At 43.1% G+C, this 14,081-nt stretch overlaps 2 protein-coding genes across 10 annotated transcripts in view; one reads left to right on the top strand and one right to left on the bottom strand.

Annotated features, from left to right (window-relative positions):
• FGF1 (fibroblast growth factor 1) overlaps nucleotides 1-3,768 on the bottom strand; it is a 93,078-nt gene extending 89,310 nt beyond the window's left edge. For 2 of the 9 annotated variants that reach the window (XM_019739064.2, XM_019739069.2), the window contains exons 1-2: nucleotides 3,621-3,768; nucleotides 3,326-3,426 (exon numbers count right to left, since the gene is read on the bottom strand). The gene's annotated coding sequence lies outside the window, so the exon portion shown is untranslated. Of the gene's footprint in view, nucleotides 1-3,103; nucleotides 3,205-3,325; nucleotides 3,472-3,620 lie in introns of all 9 variants that reach the window. The other 7 variants (XM_019739065.2, XM_019739061.2, XM_074313715.1 and 4 more) reach the window with 6 other exon arrangements.
• ARHGAP26 (Rho GTPase activating protein 26) overlaps nucleotides 1-14,081 on the top strand; it is a 703,968-nt gene that overhangs the window by 256,270 nt on the left and 433,617 nt on the right. The window contains exon 2 of the mRNA XM_074313709.1: nucleotides 9,646-9,731. The gene's annotated coding sequence lies outside the window, so the exon portion shown is untranslated. The remainder of the gene's footprint in view (nucleotides 1-9,645; nucleotides 9,732-14,081) is intronic.

A 14,081-nucleotide genomic window follows, 5' to 3' on the forward strand; every position in this document is an offset into this window, starting at 1 on the left:
TGTAGCATGTGTCAGAACGTCATTCCTTTTTATTGCTGAATAATATTTCATTGCGTGGATAGGCCACATTTTCTGCTCATCAGTTAAAGGACATTGGGTGGCTTCCTCTGTCTGTCTATCATGAGTAATGCTGCTACGACCCTTTGTGTATGAGTTTTTGTGTGGACATGTTTTCGTTTCTCTTGGGTCTAGCAGCGGTTTTTCTAAATGGCCCAAGGAATTTTTCGTAGCCTGGCTAATTCTTTTGGTTTTACGTAGGTACTTTTTTTCTCATAACCTCATGGAGAAGTGAGCAGGCTTGGATGCTAAGGACGGCAGAGCGCCTCTATCTCCTGGCCACGCCCTTGCCTGCTTCTGTGTGATCTGGGATGTGATCCATCTCGCTGTGCCGCGGCTGTGAGAGCACAAGCGCTCTGACCCTGTCACTGGGTGTTGTGACGATTCGTGACATAAATGGGATCGGCTCTTGCGAAGATGCTCACCCATCTGAATAGGTTAGTGTGTGTCACAGAAACCAGGGACCCTCAGGCCACAGGCTCCCCCAGCACCCCAGGTGACTGCATCAGCGAAGAGGCCAGGGGCTGGATGTAGAGGCACAGAAGGTATAGAAAATGTTGAGCATTTTCTCAAGGGTTTGGCTTTCTTTGAGATCAGAACTTGGTGGCGTTCCAAATCCTGCAGGCCACCTTCTGAGAGACGCCCCCTGCCTGGTCACCCTGGTCAGGGGCAGGCAAAAAGTCAGGGCCATGCCTAATAATGGCAGTCAGAGCGGCAAGCTTAAATTCTAAAGCCCACCCTCCAGCTACTGTTTCCCCAAAGATCACTCTGCCTCATTTACTCAAAAAGCACTTCACTCTCTACAGACTCTCCCCACCCCCAGGTACCTCCTCTTGTGAAATCCCTGTGCCCCTGATCTTCTTGTTGGGGTGGGGGAGTGAGTGACCCCTTGCCTCTGTGTACAAGCTAATCAGCCTAATAAAGAGCCCCCTGTAGAGGCATTGGGAGCCCAGGTGGCAGAAGAGGGGCCCAAAATATCTGAGCTTCCTCGTGTTCGCTGACCAATCACCTGTGCCTCTTGCTCCTTAAAATCAGGCAGTAGGAAGCTCCGCTGATAAGTATGTGAATGATGAATGGAGAAGGAACTGAAATGGCAGGCATGCCTGGGTTCTAACTTCCATGTCGCCACTTACTCGCTGTATGACTTACTAGGACAAGTCACTTCGTTCTCTGAGGCTCAGTTTTCCCATCTGTTAATTGGGGATAATAGCAGCATTTGCCTCATCGGGTCACTGTGAGGATTACCTGAGGTGATGCCTGTGGGGGCTCCAGGGTACATTCAGTCCTCAATCAGTGTTCACTGTAGTTAGGATATGATTTTGAAATTAGAATTAAGGACCTCAAGTAATGTAGCCATCCTCTCTAAGCTATTTAGGGAGGCTGTTTTTCTATTGCTCAATTCATTGGAAGCACTTAATCAGGCACAACGGAAAGGGCTGAGGGCGAAACGTACTTTCCCCCTAGGAATGTAGAAGTCAAGGTGGGAGAGGAACAACTAAGATGTGTGAAGCTCTTAAAGGACAGGAAACAGTGAGTTCTATCCGAGTTAATACCATGTAGGGTCAGAGAGCGAGACAAGCATCAGAAAAGGCTGGATAGGCCAGATAAAGCCTCAGACCCGTGAAAGGCAAGATGGGTTCACATCAGCAGACTAGAGGGAGATGGAGGTGGGGAAGGGGAGAACCATGTGAACACAGGCAGGATGGGGGCCCAGTGAGTCTGGGCATGGTGGGTGGTCTGGGACAGAGCCACAGATAAGCCTTCTGTGTCCTTCCCAGTATCAGGGATCTCTAAGAATGACATGCCATGGGGTCTTTTAGTCACCTGTCCTACAATAATTATCCTTACTATGTGACCTTCTGTCACTAATTAATTTGTGTGGACAATAAGAGGGAGAAAGAGGGGGAGTTGGGTCAGAGGAACTTTGACTCAATCTAGACCGTGGCAAAAAGAGCGATACATTGGCAGCCGTTGACCGTGGCCATCCTGCATCCAGCCCCTTTTCCTAGTCTGTCATCTTGATTGTCTTTGGGGACCCAGCCCTTCATAGCCTTCAGTCCATACGGTTTTTGGATGGGGATAACTACACCCCTATGGCAGGGGTGGGCACTGTACCCCCCACTCGTTCAGGGAAATGTGACCCTGTGACTCTAGCTAGAACTGTGGTAGGGTGGCTGTGCCAGTAGGATGTCAGCCTGGTGCTGCTGGCAGCCATCTTGCCACCACAATAGATGAGTCTACCTGGGAATAGACCAACACAGGGATACAAGGCTAAGAAATGGGGGAAAGACAGATGCAAGATACCACCATTTGGGCAGCTGGATCCCATCATAGTGAAGCCCTGGCCTTATCAGTTACATGAGGGAAAAGTTTTCCCTTTTTTGCCTATGTCCTTCAAACTGGTTTTCAGTTCATTGTCACTAAAAGAATTCTGACATATTCAAGTAGTTGTCTTGTTCCCACCAGCATTTTATTGGCCTGTCCTAAGCGTAGATATTTGTAGCCCATAGCCGTGGGGCGCTATGTGTCATGGAATAATGGTATGTGTGTACAAGTGGTGGAGACCTCTCTACATGTCCCTGAACAGGTACAGGTACATGTCATGTGCCTGGGAGTGCAGACACAGTAGAAAGGGAAACCAAGACTGCAAAATAGTTTTCTCTTCTTTTTTCCTTGACTCTGCTTACAGAGCAATTCTCCTCAAACCCTTGATGTTATTCCTCTTGTTCTGAACCAAAGAAAGGAGTTCTTGGATCTGTTAAGTATATTTTGCAGGGCTCTAGGAAGTCAGCAAAAGGTAGGGAAGGGGCTGAGAGGAAAGGAAGCTGTGCATATCCCATTTGTTTTTCCCTTTTGCCCAATTACAATGAATCAGCTGGCATCCTTTTATTTCCTATTTCATGCAGGGCTTTTAAAAAATCAGCATTAACTCTACTGGAATGGGATTTGTCTAATGATTTCCTGCAAAACATATTCTTGGATCTCAGCAAAGATAATTCACTTGGTAGGAATCACTTCCTGCTCTCCCACTGAGAACGACACCTACCTCGTTCTTGCTGGGAGCAAATGGGCCTCTGAATGAGAGAGGGAGGACAGGAATATTTCACTCCAGCACCCATCACATAGACTCAAGCCTTCTCCAGACTCCTATCAGGGAGGAGAAGAGGAAGAAGGGGGTGGCGGGAGAGCGTTCATGCTGAGCACAAACCTGAAGCCAGGCAGAAAGTCCAGAACAACCTGGGCCCCTTGGAAAAATGGATGCACTCACCTTTTTGCTTTGGCTCTGGGTTACTTTCTTTCTGGGGTGACGGCAGCTGCCACAGCTTATAGCGTCCACACTGTCCTACCAGGATGGCTGCACACAGGCGGCTGCAGGAGGAAGGGAGTTCCCATTCTCCATCAGAGGGGAGTGTCCTTCAACAGAAGGAGGCGATGCCCTTATTCCCCTGGAGTCAAGGCTGTTGGACCCGCTTCTCCTCTCTCTCTTGCTCCTTCTCTGGTGTGAATGGAGCTCAAGGGAGCCCCGAGACAAGGGCTGAGTGCCAACCACATACCACACTTACCTTGATAGAGGTTGTTTTCCCAGCCTTGGGGAGCCTGGGGAGGAGGCAGCAGAGTGGTTGTGAGGCCACCTTCTGTCAGTGCAGCTGATCCTGGTGTAACCCACGGAAAGTCCAAGGACAAACACTTGCGTATTTATTTCTCCCTTGCCCATGTGATCTTATTTTTGGACTGGACACAAAAGCTATTTGGGGGCTGGACAGCTGCCAGGTGAAAGGATAGTTATCTCGTCCAAGTTGTCTCCATGCCTCTCTGAACCCTGTTACCTTCCCGGCTAAGGCAGAAGAGTGGGGGGTCTTGCCCTGAGCCTTCCTTTTAATATAGTCAAGCAGTCAGCCCACATTACTAACTTTATTTCAGATAGTTCATCCTCAGAGGTTTCAGAGGGTAAATGTAATGAACAAAGTCACTGCTTTTTTGTCTGAGGCTGATGGAAACATCATATAGTGTATATGCATATGGCTGCTACATACACATTATCGTAGGCACACAGACTCTTTATCAACACTGGGGTGGGACCCCCAGCCCTTGAAGGCACATGTCAAGGAGCTCGGCCTGCGCCTTGAATCGCACTCATTCCGCCTTCCTCGTCTGGCTGTCTCTGCTTCTAATTCTTAGGCTTATAAAACTTAAAACATTTAAATAGCTTGCTTTTTTTCACCTCTGATTTTTCTTCTCCAGAGTTGAATGGAAAGTTCTGAGACACGCCTGCCTGACAAAATGCCAATTCATCATCTTCACCATCGTCCCTGTTACATATTGAGCTCTTGCTAAACGCCCTTCGTATGCTGAGCACTTTTCCTGCATTGCTCACTTACCCTCAAACAGCCCTGTGAGGAAGGTAATCTTGTTCCCATTTGACAGCCAGGAAGGCAGAGGCTGGGAAAGGTGACCTTGCCGGCGAGAGATTTCCTAGCTCCCATCTGTCTGGCTGCAGAGCCACAGCTCTCAGCCACTTTTCTCAGTCTCCTGAAGCTATAAATTATTGAGACTTCACTGTTGCTTTACTTTCAGAAGAAGAAAAACAAAAACTTCATGGTTGCTTCAGACCCATGACTTCAATCATTAGTTTCTTTTCCCAAGTTCAGTTCTTGAAGGGGAGAAAGAATGAACGAGGTTTTCATCTGTTTACAGTCCCAGACAGTGATTCTAGGTACAGGATGGAGAGTCTCTGGCCTACGTTCTCCCTGGAGCGGGTTTCCTGTGAATAATTCACTGTGCAAACACACACACACACACCAGAGAAGACTGCGCTTGGCCTCTCAGGCTGAGCTGCCTACTGCATCCAAAGTGAATCGCCCTTTCTCTCTGCTACCCTGAGGAAGAGCTAGAGGTGGAGCCCAATGGCTTGTCCAACACTGCCCTCTGCTGGCCACTAGGCTGCATTACCCCCAGGATGGTGGTCTAGACTTTCCAAGGGGCACATCATGGATTAGTTTTAGAGAATCAATTTCCAGGTTTTCAATTTCTATAGGTACTCTTTCCTCAAACTGGTTTGTCTGAGAACGTGTCTGGGTTCATAATAATCCTTCCCTTACTGGAAAGCATACCCCTCACTCTTTACAAATCTTACTAAGTTGCCATTGCACCAAATGTAAAAATCTCCAGGTCCAGGTCCCCAAACTGGAAGCTTCCTTTAATAATTCAATTCAGCTTCCCTTAATAATTAATTAAGGAATTTTTTCATTTAACAATTCTGTCTCCTCCAGCCCTTGAATTTGAAGGAGAGTACTGTGAAAGCAAATCATAGAGAATATTGGAAATGATAGTAACAGCAAGATTAATAGGTACATTTAAAGAATGATGTCATAGCTTAATTTTTAAATTCCAACATTTACAACATGATGGAAGTTATTCTTGACTCCATATGGACTTAATGATGAACATTAACATACTAATTTTTAAATGTGGGTATAGGTAACATTGTTTTTAAAAGCTGTTTTAAAAGGTACAGGAGCAAAAATGGGTGAAGACTACTGTACCTTAGGGCTGGCTATTACTGACCAATAACAGGCTGTCATCCATCCATCCATCCATCCATCCATCCATCCATCCAATACCCACTGAGAACCTACTATGTGTCAGGCATTGTTTTGGGCTCTAGATATAAAAATGGTGAACCAAAACTGACATGTTACATGCCAAATTCTTACCTGTGGCTAACTCTAGGAAGTTGAGTGAGGGAAAGAGATTAATTGAATAATTACACAAATAAATGTAAGAATTTAACTTTGATAAGTAATTCCAAAGAAGGGTATTTGGTAATTAGAGAAAGTATACTGGGAATTGACAATGTATAATGAGGATTGACCTAATTCATGGGGGAGGTGTCAGGTGGCCCTACAGAAATGAAATCTGGACCAAGAATAAGGTATCCAGGAATCACTGTGAAAGGACTGTGAAAACCCAGAAAGAATGGCCATTCTAATATGGGAGGTTTGGGTAGAAATTGGATCCATCTTTGTAGAGTCAGTTGTTTTTTAGAAAAGGCCTTTGCCCCAACACGAGTACAGCCCCTATTATAAATCAGTGGTTCTCAACCTGAAGCAATTTTTCCTCCGGGGATATTTGGCAATTCCTGGAGACATTTTTGTTTGCTACAACCGGGATGGTAGTGGTGGCATGTAGTGGGCAGAGTCCAAGGATGCTGAGAATTACTCTGCCATATACAGACGACCCCCGTCCCTGCCTGCAACAGAGAAGCCTCGGTTCCTTACTCAGAGCCTACTATGTTCAAGACACTTACTCTGGGCTTAATCCAGCCAGCCCAAGCACCCCATAACCAAAGTCATCACCTCAAATGGCCTGCCTGATTGCGTTCCTGTTACCTAGCCTAAAATTTTCACCATTCGAATGGTGTCAAAACTGGTCTTATTGTCTGTAGAAAGAAGACATTAAAATGTATTAATATTATTTACAAGATAATCACTGAAGCATTGTTTGTAACAGTGAAAATAACCTAAAAGTCTGTCAATGGGGTAATGGTTACTGAATTATTGTACAGCTATACGAGGTCAGACAATTAAGTTCACAAACTTATCCTAGAAAAAGTGCTACATACCTCATTGCTGAATATCACTATGGTCACCTTCGAAGTACTCCCCTTGGAAAGCTATGCACCAATGCCAGTGCCTAGTCCACCCTTCAAAGCAATTCTGGAACGGCCATCAGCACTGTCATTGTATTACCCTTGATGTCCTGAATGTCATCAAAATGTCTTCCTTTCAATATTTCCTTTATCTTCAGGTAAAGAAAGAAGTCATTGGGGGCCAGATCAGGTGAGTAGGGAGGATGTTCCAATACAGTTATTTGTTTACTGGCTAAAAGCTCCCTCACAGACAGTGCCGTGTGAGCTGGTACATTGTCGTGATGCAAGAGCCATGAATTGTTGGTGAAAAGTTTAGGTGGTCTAACTTATTCACGCAGCCTTTTCAGCACTTCCAAATAGTAAAGTTCATTAACTGTATGTCCAATTGGCACAAATTCATCATGAATAATCCCTCTGATTAAAAAAATAAGTTAGCAACATTGTTGCAACAAGTTTGTGAACTTAATTGTCAGACCTCATATGATGATATACTAAGTGGCCAATAAAAAGGAAAGACAAATCTCTTTGCGATGACACTGAAAATAACCATGAAGATACTATAAATTGGAAAACAAATTCAGAATAGCAGGTAGAATATAATTGATCTGATTTGTGTTTTTAAAATTAACTTAACGTGTATTTGCATGTATACGCAATTGCTACAGAAATTCTCACCAAATGCTTAATAACAGCTACCTCTAGGAAGCAGAAAAGGACCTGTAACATGTTCATTGAGAATGCTTCTCTATTTAATTTCCTCCTTTCACCTAATTAGATTCTCCCCCAGTTCATCCTCTTCATTGTTACCAACATTCGACTGTCCCCAACTTCTGTCTGTATTAGTCAGAATAAACTAGGTTATACTGTGGTTATAAATAATCCCCAAATTACAGTGACTTAAAATAACAAAGGTTGACTTTTCACTCAACATCAACGTGTCCATTGAGAGGCTGGCTGGCAAGCTCTGCTCCGTGTCATCCTCAATCAGGGACCCAGACCAGCGAGCTCCCGCCCTCAGCTTTCAGGAGGGAAAAGGAAGGCATGTTTACTAATGCATCGCAACAGGAAATTACCTCTACTCACATTTCATTAGCCAAAATAAGTTTTATGGCCGCACCTAGCATTAAATGAGGTGAAGAATTTCAATCCTAACATTTGCTTGGAAAGTGAGGAGTTATAAAAATTTAGGGAACACAAATTCTGTAATTGTTGGGTGCAATATTCTATATATGCCCACCAAGGCAAGTTTGCTAATCTATTTCGAATAATCTGTCTCCTTATTCATTTATCTGCTCATTTCTGCTTGTGTTTTTCTTCTTTTCCTGATCAATCTTAGCTTCATAGTTCTAAAGTTACATTTTAAGAAACGTACAAAATGTGTGCAATTGAACTTTTCATCATTATGATGTATATCTTTCTTTAGATATAGTAACGCTTTTTGGCTTAAAATCTACTTTTTCTGATATTAATATATACGATCAATATTAATATAATTTGGATGAATATTAATATTTTTTCTACCATTCACTTTAAACATTTAAAAAATGATTTTAGATGTGTTTCTTATAAACAGTCTATAGATTCTTTTATCCAGTTCAGTACTCTAACTTTTTATTTATTTTTAAATTAAAGTATTTTGTTCATTTGCATTTAAAGTAATTACTCATGTATTTGGATGTAAATCTACCATCTTATTATATGTTTTATTTTTCCCACATGTCTATGTGGGTTTTTTTTCCCCTACATTCTTGCTTTTGGAGTAGTTGAATATTCTATTTTTCCCTCTACTACCTTAGAAGTCATTTCCTTTTTTAAAAAGTTATTCTTTTAGAGGTTTTCCTTGAGATCATAATATGTATCTTTGATTGATCAAAGTCTAATGTTAATTGGTATTTTTATCTCCTTGCACAGTAATACAAGGACCTTCGAACATCCTAATTCCATTTATCCTGACCTCCTGACTTATATGAACTTGCTATATATTTTAATTTTTTTAGACCCCAGTGGACATTGTTAGGTTGTTTTGTATAGGCTAATTCATTTGGATTTCCTCAAATGAACTTTTGCATTGTTCTTCATTTCTTCCTGCATCTATAACCTATTATTTTGAATCATTTTTCTTCTGCTTAAAGAACACCCTGTAGCATTTACTCTGGTAAAGAATCCTGAACGTGTTTTAATTTCACCTTACGAGAATGAGACTCTCATATTGCCAGATTTTCCAAATTTTAAAAGAGACGTAGGACATACAGGCTTTTTTAAGTATAAAATTCCAATATTCCATGGTGGCTTAGAAAAAAAAAATTAACTCTCAACAAACCACACAAGACACATCTGCAATCCAAACCCAGCCCCTAGGACACCAATTTGAAATATCTGGACTATCGTCTGTGTTGATGGGAGAACGACCCTTCACCATGAATCTTAGCCTCCAGTAACCCAGGCTGCCTTGAACAAACCCGGTCCCTCATACAAAAAAATAATGTTGAAACCAATTTATATCTTTACTGAAATCTCTTGAAAAACGCCAAGGAAGGGGCGGAGGGTAGATTCCATTCATAACACCAACAACATTTCTGAAAAACCTCCTCCCATATCTCTTCCAAATCCTCCTGTGACAGCTTAGCAGCTACTCCAATCCCCCTTAATTTAGCTCTTGAATTCCCCCAAGTTCAACCCATCCCTGGCTCTTACCTCTCTTATCCTCCCTTTTATCTCTGATCTATTCTGCTTTCTCTAGTAGGTGATTCCCTGCCTATTCCTCGGTGGACCCACAACACTGCACAATTCAGAATCGCTTCCCACGTTTTCCTGTATTCTGTACAACAAAGGCTCCTGAACCTAGCTGGCCGCGACTGAACCCTCCTTCACAGGAAGTGGGGGTAGGGCGAAACAATGCAGTAAATACTCTAAAATCTGTATGTTTCTTGTCCCATCAGTCATGCCATCTGGGATGGGGTGAAACCAGGATGAGATGTCATTTGCAAAGGAGGCAGAGCCTATTTCTGGATGCTTTGGCACCAAGGTAAGTTTTCAGATGGCTGTCGCTTATGTCCTATTGAAAGGGCAGGGTCGCTGCCCACAAATGGGGAGGGAGAAGCCAGAAGAAAGAGAAATCCAGGGTGGACTTTTCCTGTTTTTTTCTCATAATAGAAAGTTGGCAAAGCATGTCAAGCAATAGAAAGTGTTTGATAAAAATAGCATCTGTGAGGCTTGAGACTCAGCTGGAGATTCACGGAAATGAAATGTGTTTCTTCCTTAAGTATTTCCATACTAGTGTAATAATTCTGTCTCATTAATGAGAGAAGTTTAAAATGCTGCTTCTTCTCACCAAAGCAGATTTCTTTCCCAACGTCTAATAGTGGGGGAGGTACCAGCAAAAGTCTGAGAACCACCCCCACTTCCTTCCTGCCCACCCTGGTGGTGGGTATGGCTCCACCATCCTCATACCTGCTCTTGACTTTGAGACAAGGTGTTGGATCCTCTTACACCAGCTTGTGTGAGGGGAGATATGGGAGAAGGTTTTCCAAACAAGCCAGTGTCCCAGAGTCATAGGGGCCTAATTGTAATGTTAACTGTGTAGTATTATTACAACATGGAGGGGGCTCTAGCATCCCTAAGTAAAAGTACAAAGTAGAAAGAGGCTGATGTCTTTCTTCCTCACTCAGCATCTTCCAAAGTGTCTGGGAAGAATTTCCTTCCTTCACAGTCTCCTCTGGCTACCAAGGACCCTGCAGGGGTGTTCCCCTAGGTCAGGATGGGAACCCAAGATCTGGCCTTCCTCAAAGCACATCCTAGAGCCCAGTGAATTACTGTCCTCACGACAGTCGTCTCTATAACCCACGTTTCCAGGTCCCAGCTCCTTAATGTCCTGCTCTTGGTTAAGCTTCCTTTACAGAAAAGCAAAGCTGAGCCAGACTAAGAATAGATGAGAACAAGTGACCAAGTGGCACCTTTTAAATGACCTGTGTTTTTTTATTGTTTCATATTTTTAAATTATGGTAAAATACATATAACATAAAATTCACCATCTTAACCATTTTAGGTGCACAGTTCAGCAGCATTAGGTACGTTCACATTGTTGTGCAACCACCACCACCATCCATCTCCAGAACACTTTTATTTTGCAAAACTGAAATTCTGTGCCCATTAGACAACAATGCCCCACTCCCCACTGCCCTTAGCCCCTGGCAACCACCATTCTACTTCCTGTCTCTGAATTTGATTCCTGTGTGTATCTCATGTGGGTGGAAACCTACAGTATTTGTGTTTTTGTGACGGGCTTATTCGCTTAACATAATGTCCTCAAGGTTCATCCATGTTGGAGCATGGGTCAGAATTTCCTTCCTTTTTAAGGATGAATAACATTCCGTAGTGTGACCATACCACCTCCTGTTTATCCATGCATCCATCAATGGACACTCGGGTTGCTTCCACCTTTTGGCCATTGGGAATACGCTGCTATGAACATGGACGCTCTTTTCAAGATGGTTTTGACCTGTTTGTGTTTTAACAGGACTCTTCAGGAAGGTAATCCAAGTGGTGTGATATTTCAGGGATCTGAGGCAGGTTGGTGAGTGCTGTTTTAGGTGGAAACAGACTTAGTTTCCCTTGCATCAAACCATGTCACGTGCATAGGAGGCTGCCCCAGGATACATGTCCTGGTATCATGTATTTTGTAGCTCCTCACTGGAAAGGATGTGAAGTTATGCCCAGTGGGGAAAAAATGTTTCTGACTACAAACACTTCCCAAGTCACTTGGCCGTGGGAACTTTGACAATGGTGGACTCTCAGGCAGTGACAGTGGGAGGTGACAGAGTGATGCAGATACAAGACTTTGCCGTCAAACCCAGCAAACACGTTTCTGCATATGGGCTTCAAATACCTCCTGTCCTGGCTGTTAAGGGTCCTTGCTGATTTGCATCTACCCCCCTCCCCAAGTGCTCCTGCATCTTCAGCTCTCCTAACGTTCTCCCCATCAGCATTGCAACATGGTCAAGTCTTTACAAACACAAAATTGCAAAGCCAAAGCCTAGCTTCTCCCTGAGGCCTTCCTCCCTGGCCTTCCCAGGTTCTGTCTTCACTCCCGGAACCCACCCACTCCCGTTCTCCTAAACCCACCATGCTCTGGCTTCTGCACCTATGCTTCTCTTGGCTCTGGGTTCTAATGTGACCTTGCCGGCCTCCTTGTTGGAGCTCCGGACGGACCTGATCTCAGCCCCCTGTTCAAGGCAAGAGCCCAGCATCCTGAGAAGTTCGGGCAGGTTGCTTCAGAGGCAATCCCTAGAATCCCAAGAATTCCTCCTCATCAGGAGAAGGCATATGGTGTCCTGGGGAAGGTGTGTATTTATGGAAACACATCCTTACACTCTCAGAAACAAGAACATTTACAAATCATCTTCCAGACAGTGGCACATAGAGGTTAGGAGATAAACTCCATTACCATGTTTCCCCGAAAATAAGACCTAGCAGGACCATCAGCTCTAATGTGTCTTTTGGAGCAAAAATTAATATAAGACCTGGTCTTATTTAATATAATGTAAGACCGGGTATAATATAATATAATATAATATAATATAATATAATATAATATAATATACCAGGTCTTATATTAATTTTTGCTCCAAAAGACTCATTAGTGCTGATGGTCCGGCTAACTCTTATTTTCAAGGAAACATGGTATCAGACCTCAATACTTCTCCCAGCTCTGCCAGTTGCTAGCTGGGAGACCTTGGACAAGTTACTTAACCTCTCTGTTCCACCTCACCTCACCTCCTAAAAACGGCAATCATAATAGCACCTACCTCACAGAACTATTGGGAGAAATAAATAAGATAATATGTGTCAAATATTGAGCGTACATGGCTCATAGGAAGCATTTCATAAGGAATAGCTCTCATTTCTACTTTTTATTGGTATAATTTGACCTTAGTATTTCTTGATTAAGTCTTTCTTGATTTTCATACCTGTAAAACTTGTATGAATAAATGTGGTAAGACAAGGGGGTTGACTACAAAATTCTCTAGAGAAGGATTCGTTTCCTAAGTGTTTAGAAACATTTTATTTCAAAGGATAGCGTGAGGACCTGCAGGGAGAAACATCATATAGGGGCTAATGAAAAGGAAGAATCCTCGAATGAGGATGAAGGTTTTTATACGTTGGCGATAAACCAAGACACCAGAGCGTGATTAAATGTTTGCTTGGTGATTAGCATCAGGTAAGTTGACTGATCTCTGTTATGCAAATACACAGACTGAGGAAACCGCCACTGGAAAGACTGTTGGCACTGAAATTAGATAATAGTCAACAGTCTGGCCACCGGATGAGGAACCTACTGTTTGATTAATTTTATAAAACTGTAGACCTCATTTTAAAACAAGCAGAAATATTCCAAGAACAGATTGCAGAGTGCATGAATCGGTATGTGAGTCTGACAAAATGGCTGAAATGCAGGCAGAAATGCAAGGACACTGAAATAAAACTGGCACATGCTCTTCCACATACAAAGGCTGGAAAGCAGCTGGGCAGAGGTGAAGCGTCCCGACCTGTGCTATCCAGAGGGGCAGCTGGTAACACGTGCTGCTCATGGGGGCTTTAAATGTGGCTTGTGGAAATTAAGATATTCTGTAAGTGTAAAATACACACAGATTTCAAAAACTAAGTAAAAAAAAAAAGTAAAATATAGCACCAATTTTTAAAATACTGATTAGATGTTAAAATAAGAATTTGGATATAAATGTTAGATTAAATACTAAAATTAATTTCAATGTTTCTTCTATCTTTGTAAATATGGCTTCTAGAGAATGTAAAGTTACACACAAGGCTCATATTTGTGAATTGCTTTATATTTTTATTGGACTGCTCAGGTCCAGAGGGGCCCACACTCCCCTTGCCCCACCCAGATCCAACTGATATTAACCATGACCTTGGACAAGTTATTTAACCCATTGAAGCTTCAGTTTCCTCGTCAGTAAAAGAGTGGTTGTGAGAATTAGTTAAACAGTGTTAGCAGAGTGCCTTGCACGTAATAGGTATTCAACAAATGGAAGCTGTTCTTTCTGTTATTATTTAAACCCAAAGAGCCAAGAGTTTATTCTGTGTCAGTGTCGGTATGTATTTAAGGCAGTGCTTGAGGTGCCTTCACAGTCTACCCATAAGAGAAGAAAATCTGCCCACCTTGTGGGGCAGTTCTCAGTGGTTTTGCCTCCCAGGGCCATCTGATGGTGCCTGAGACATGTTTGATTGTCCAACCCTGGGGGAGGAGGCTGCCACTGACGTCTAGTGGGTAGAGGCCAGGAATGCTACTACTGCATCCTACCACGGACAGGACAGCTTCCCCTCTCCCACCACACCCCAAAGAATTACCAAGTCAGAA

The sequence above is a fragment of the Rhinolophus sinicus genome, linkage group LG10 (genome assembly GCF_036562045.2).
Source record: "Rhinolophus sinicus isolate RSC01 linkage group LG10, ASM3656204v1, whole genome shotgun sequence".
Taxonomy (NCBI): Eukaryota; Metazoa; Chordata; class Mammalia; order Chiroptera; family Rhinolophidae; genus Rhinolophus; species Rhinolophus sinicus.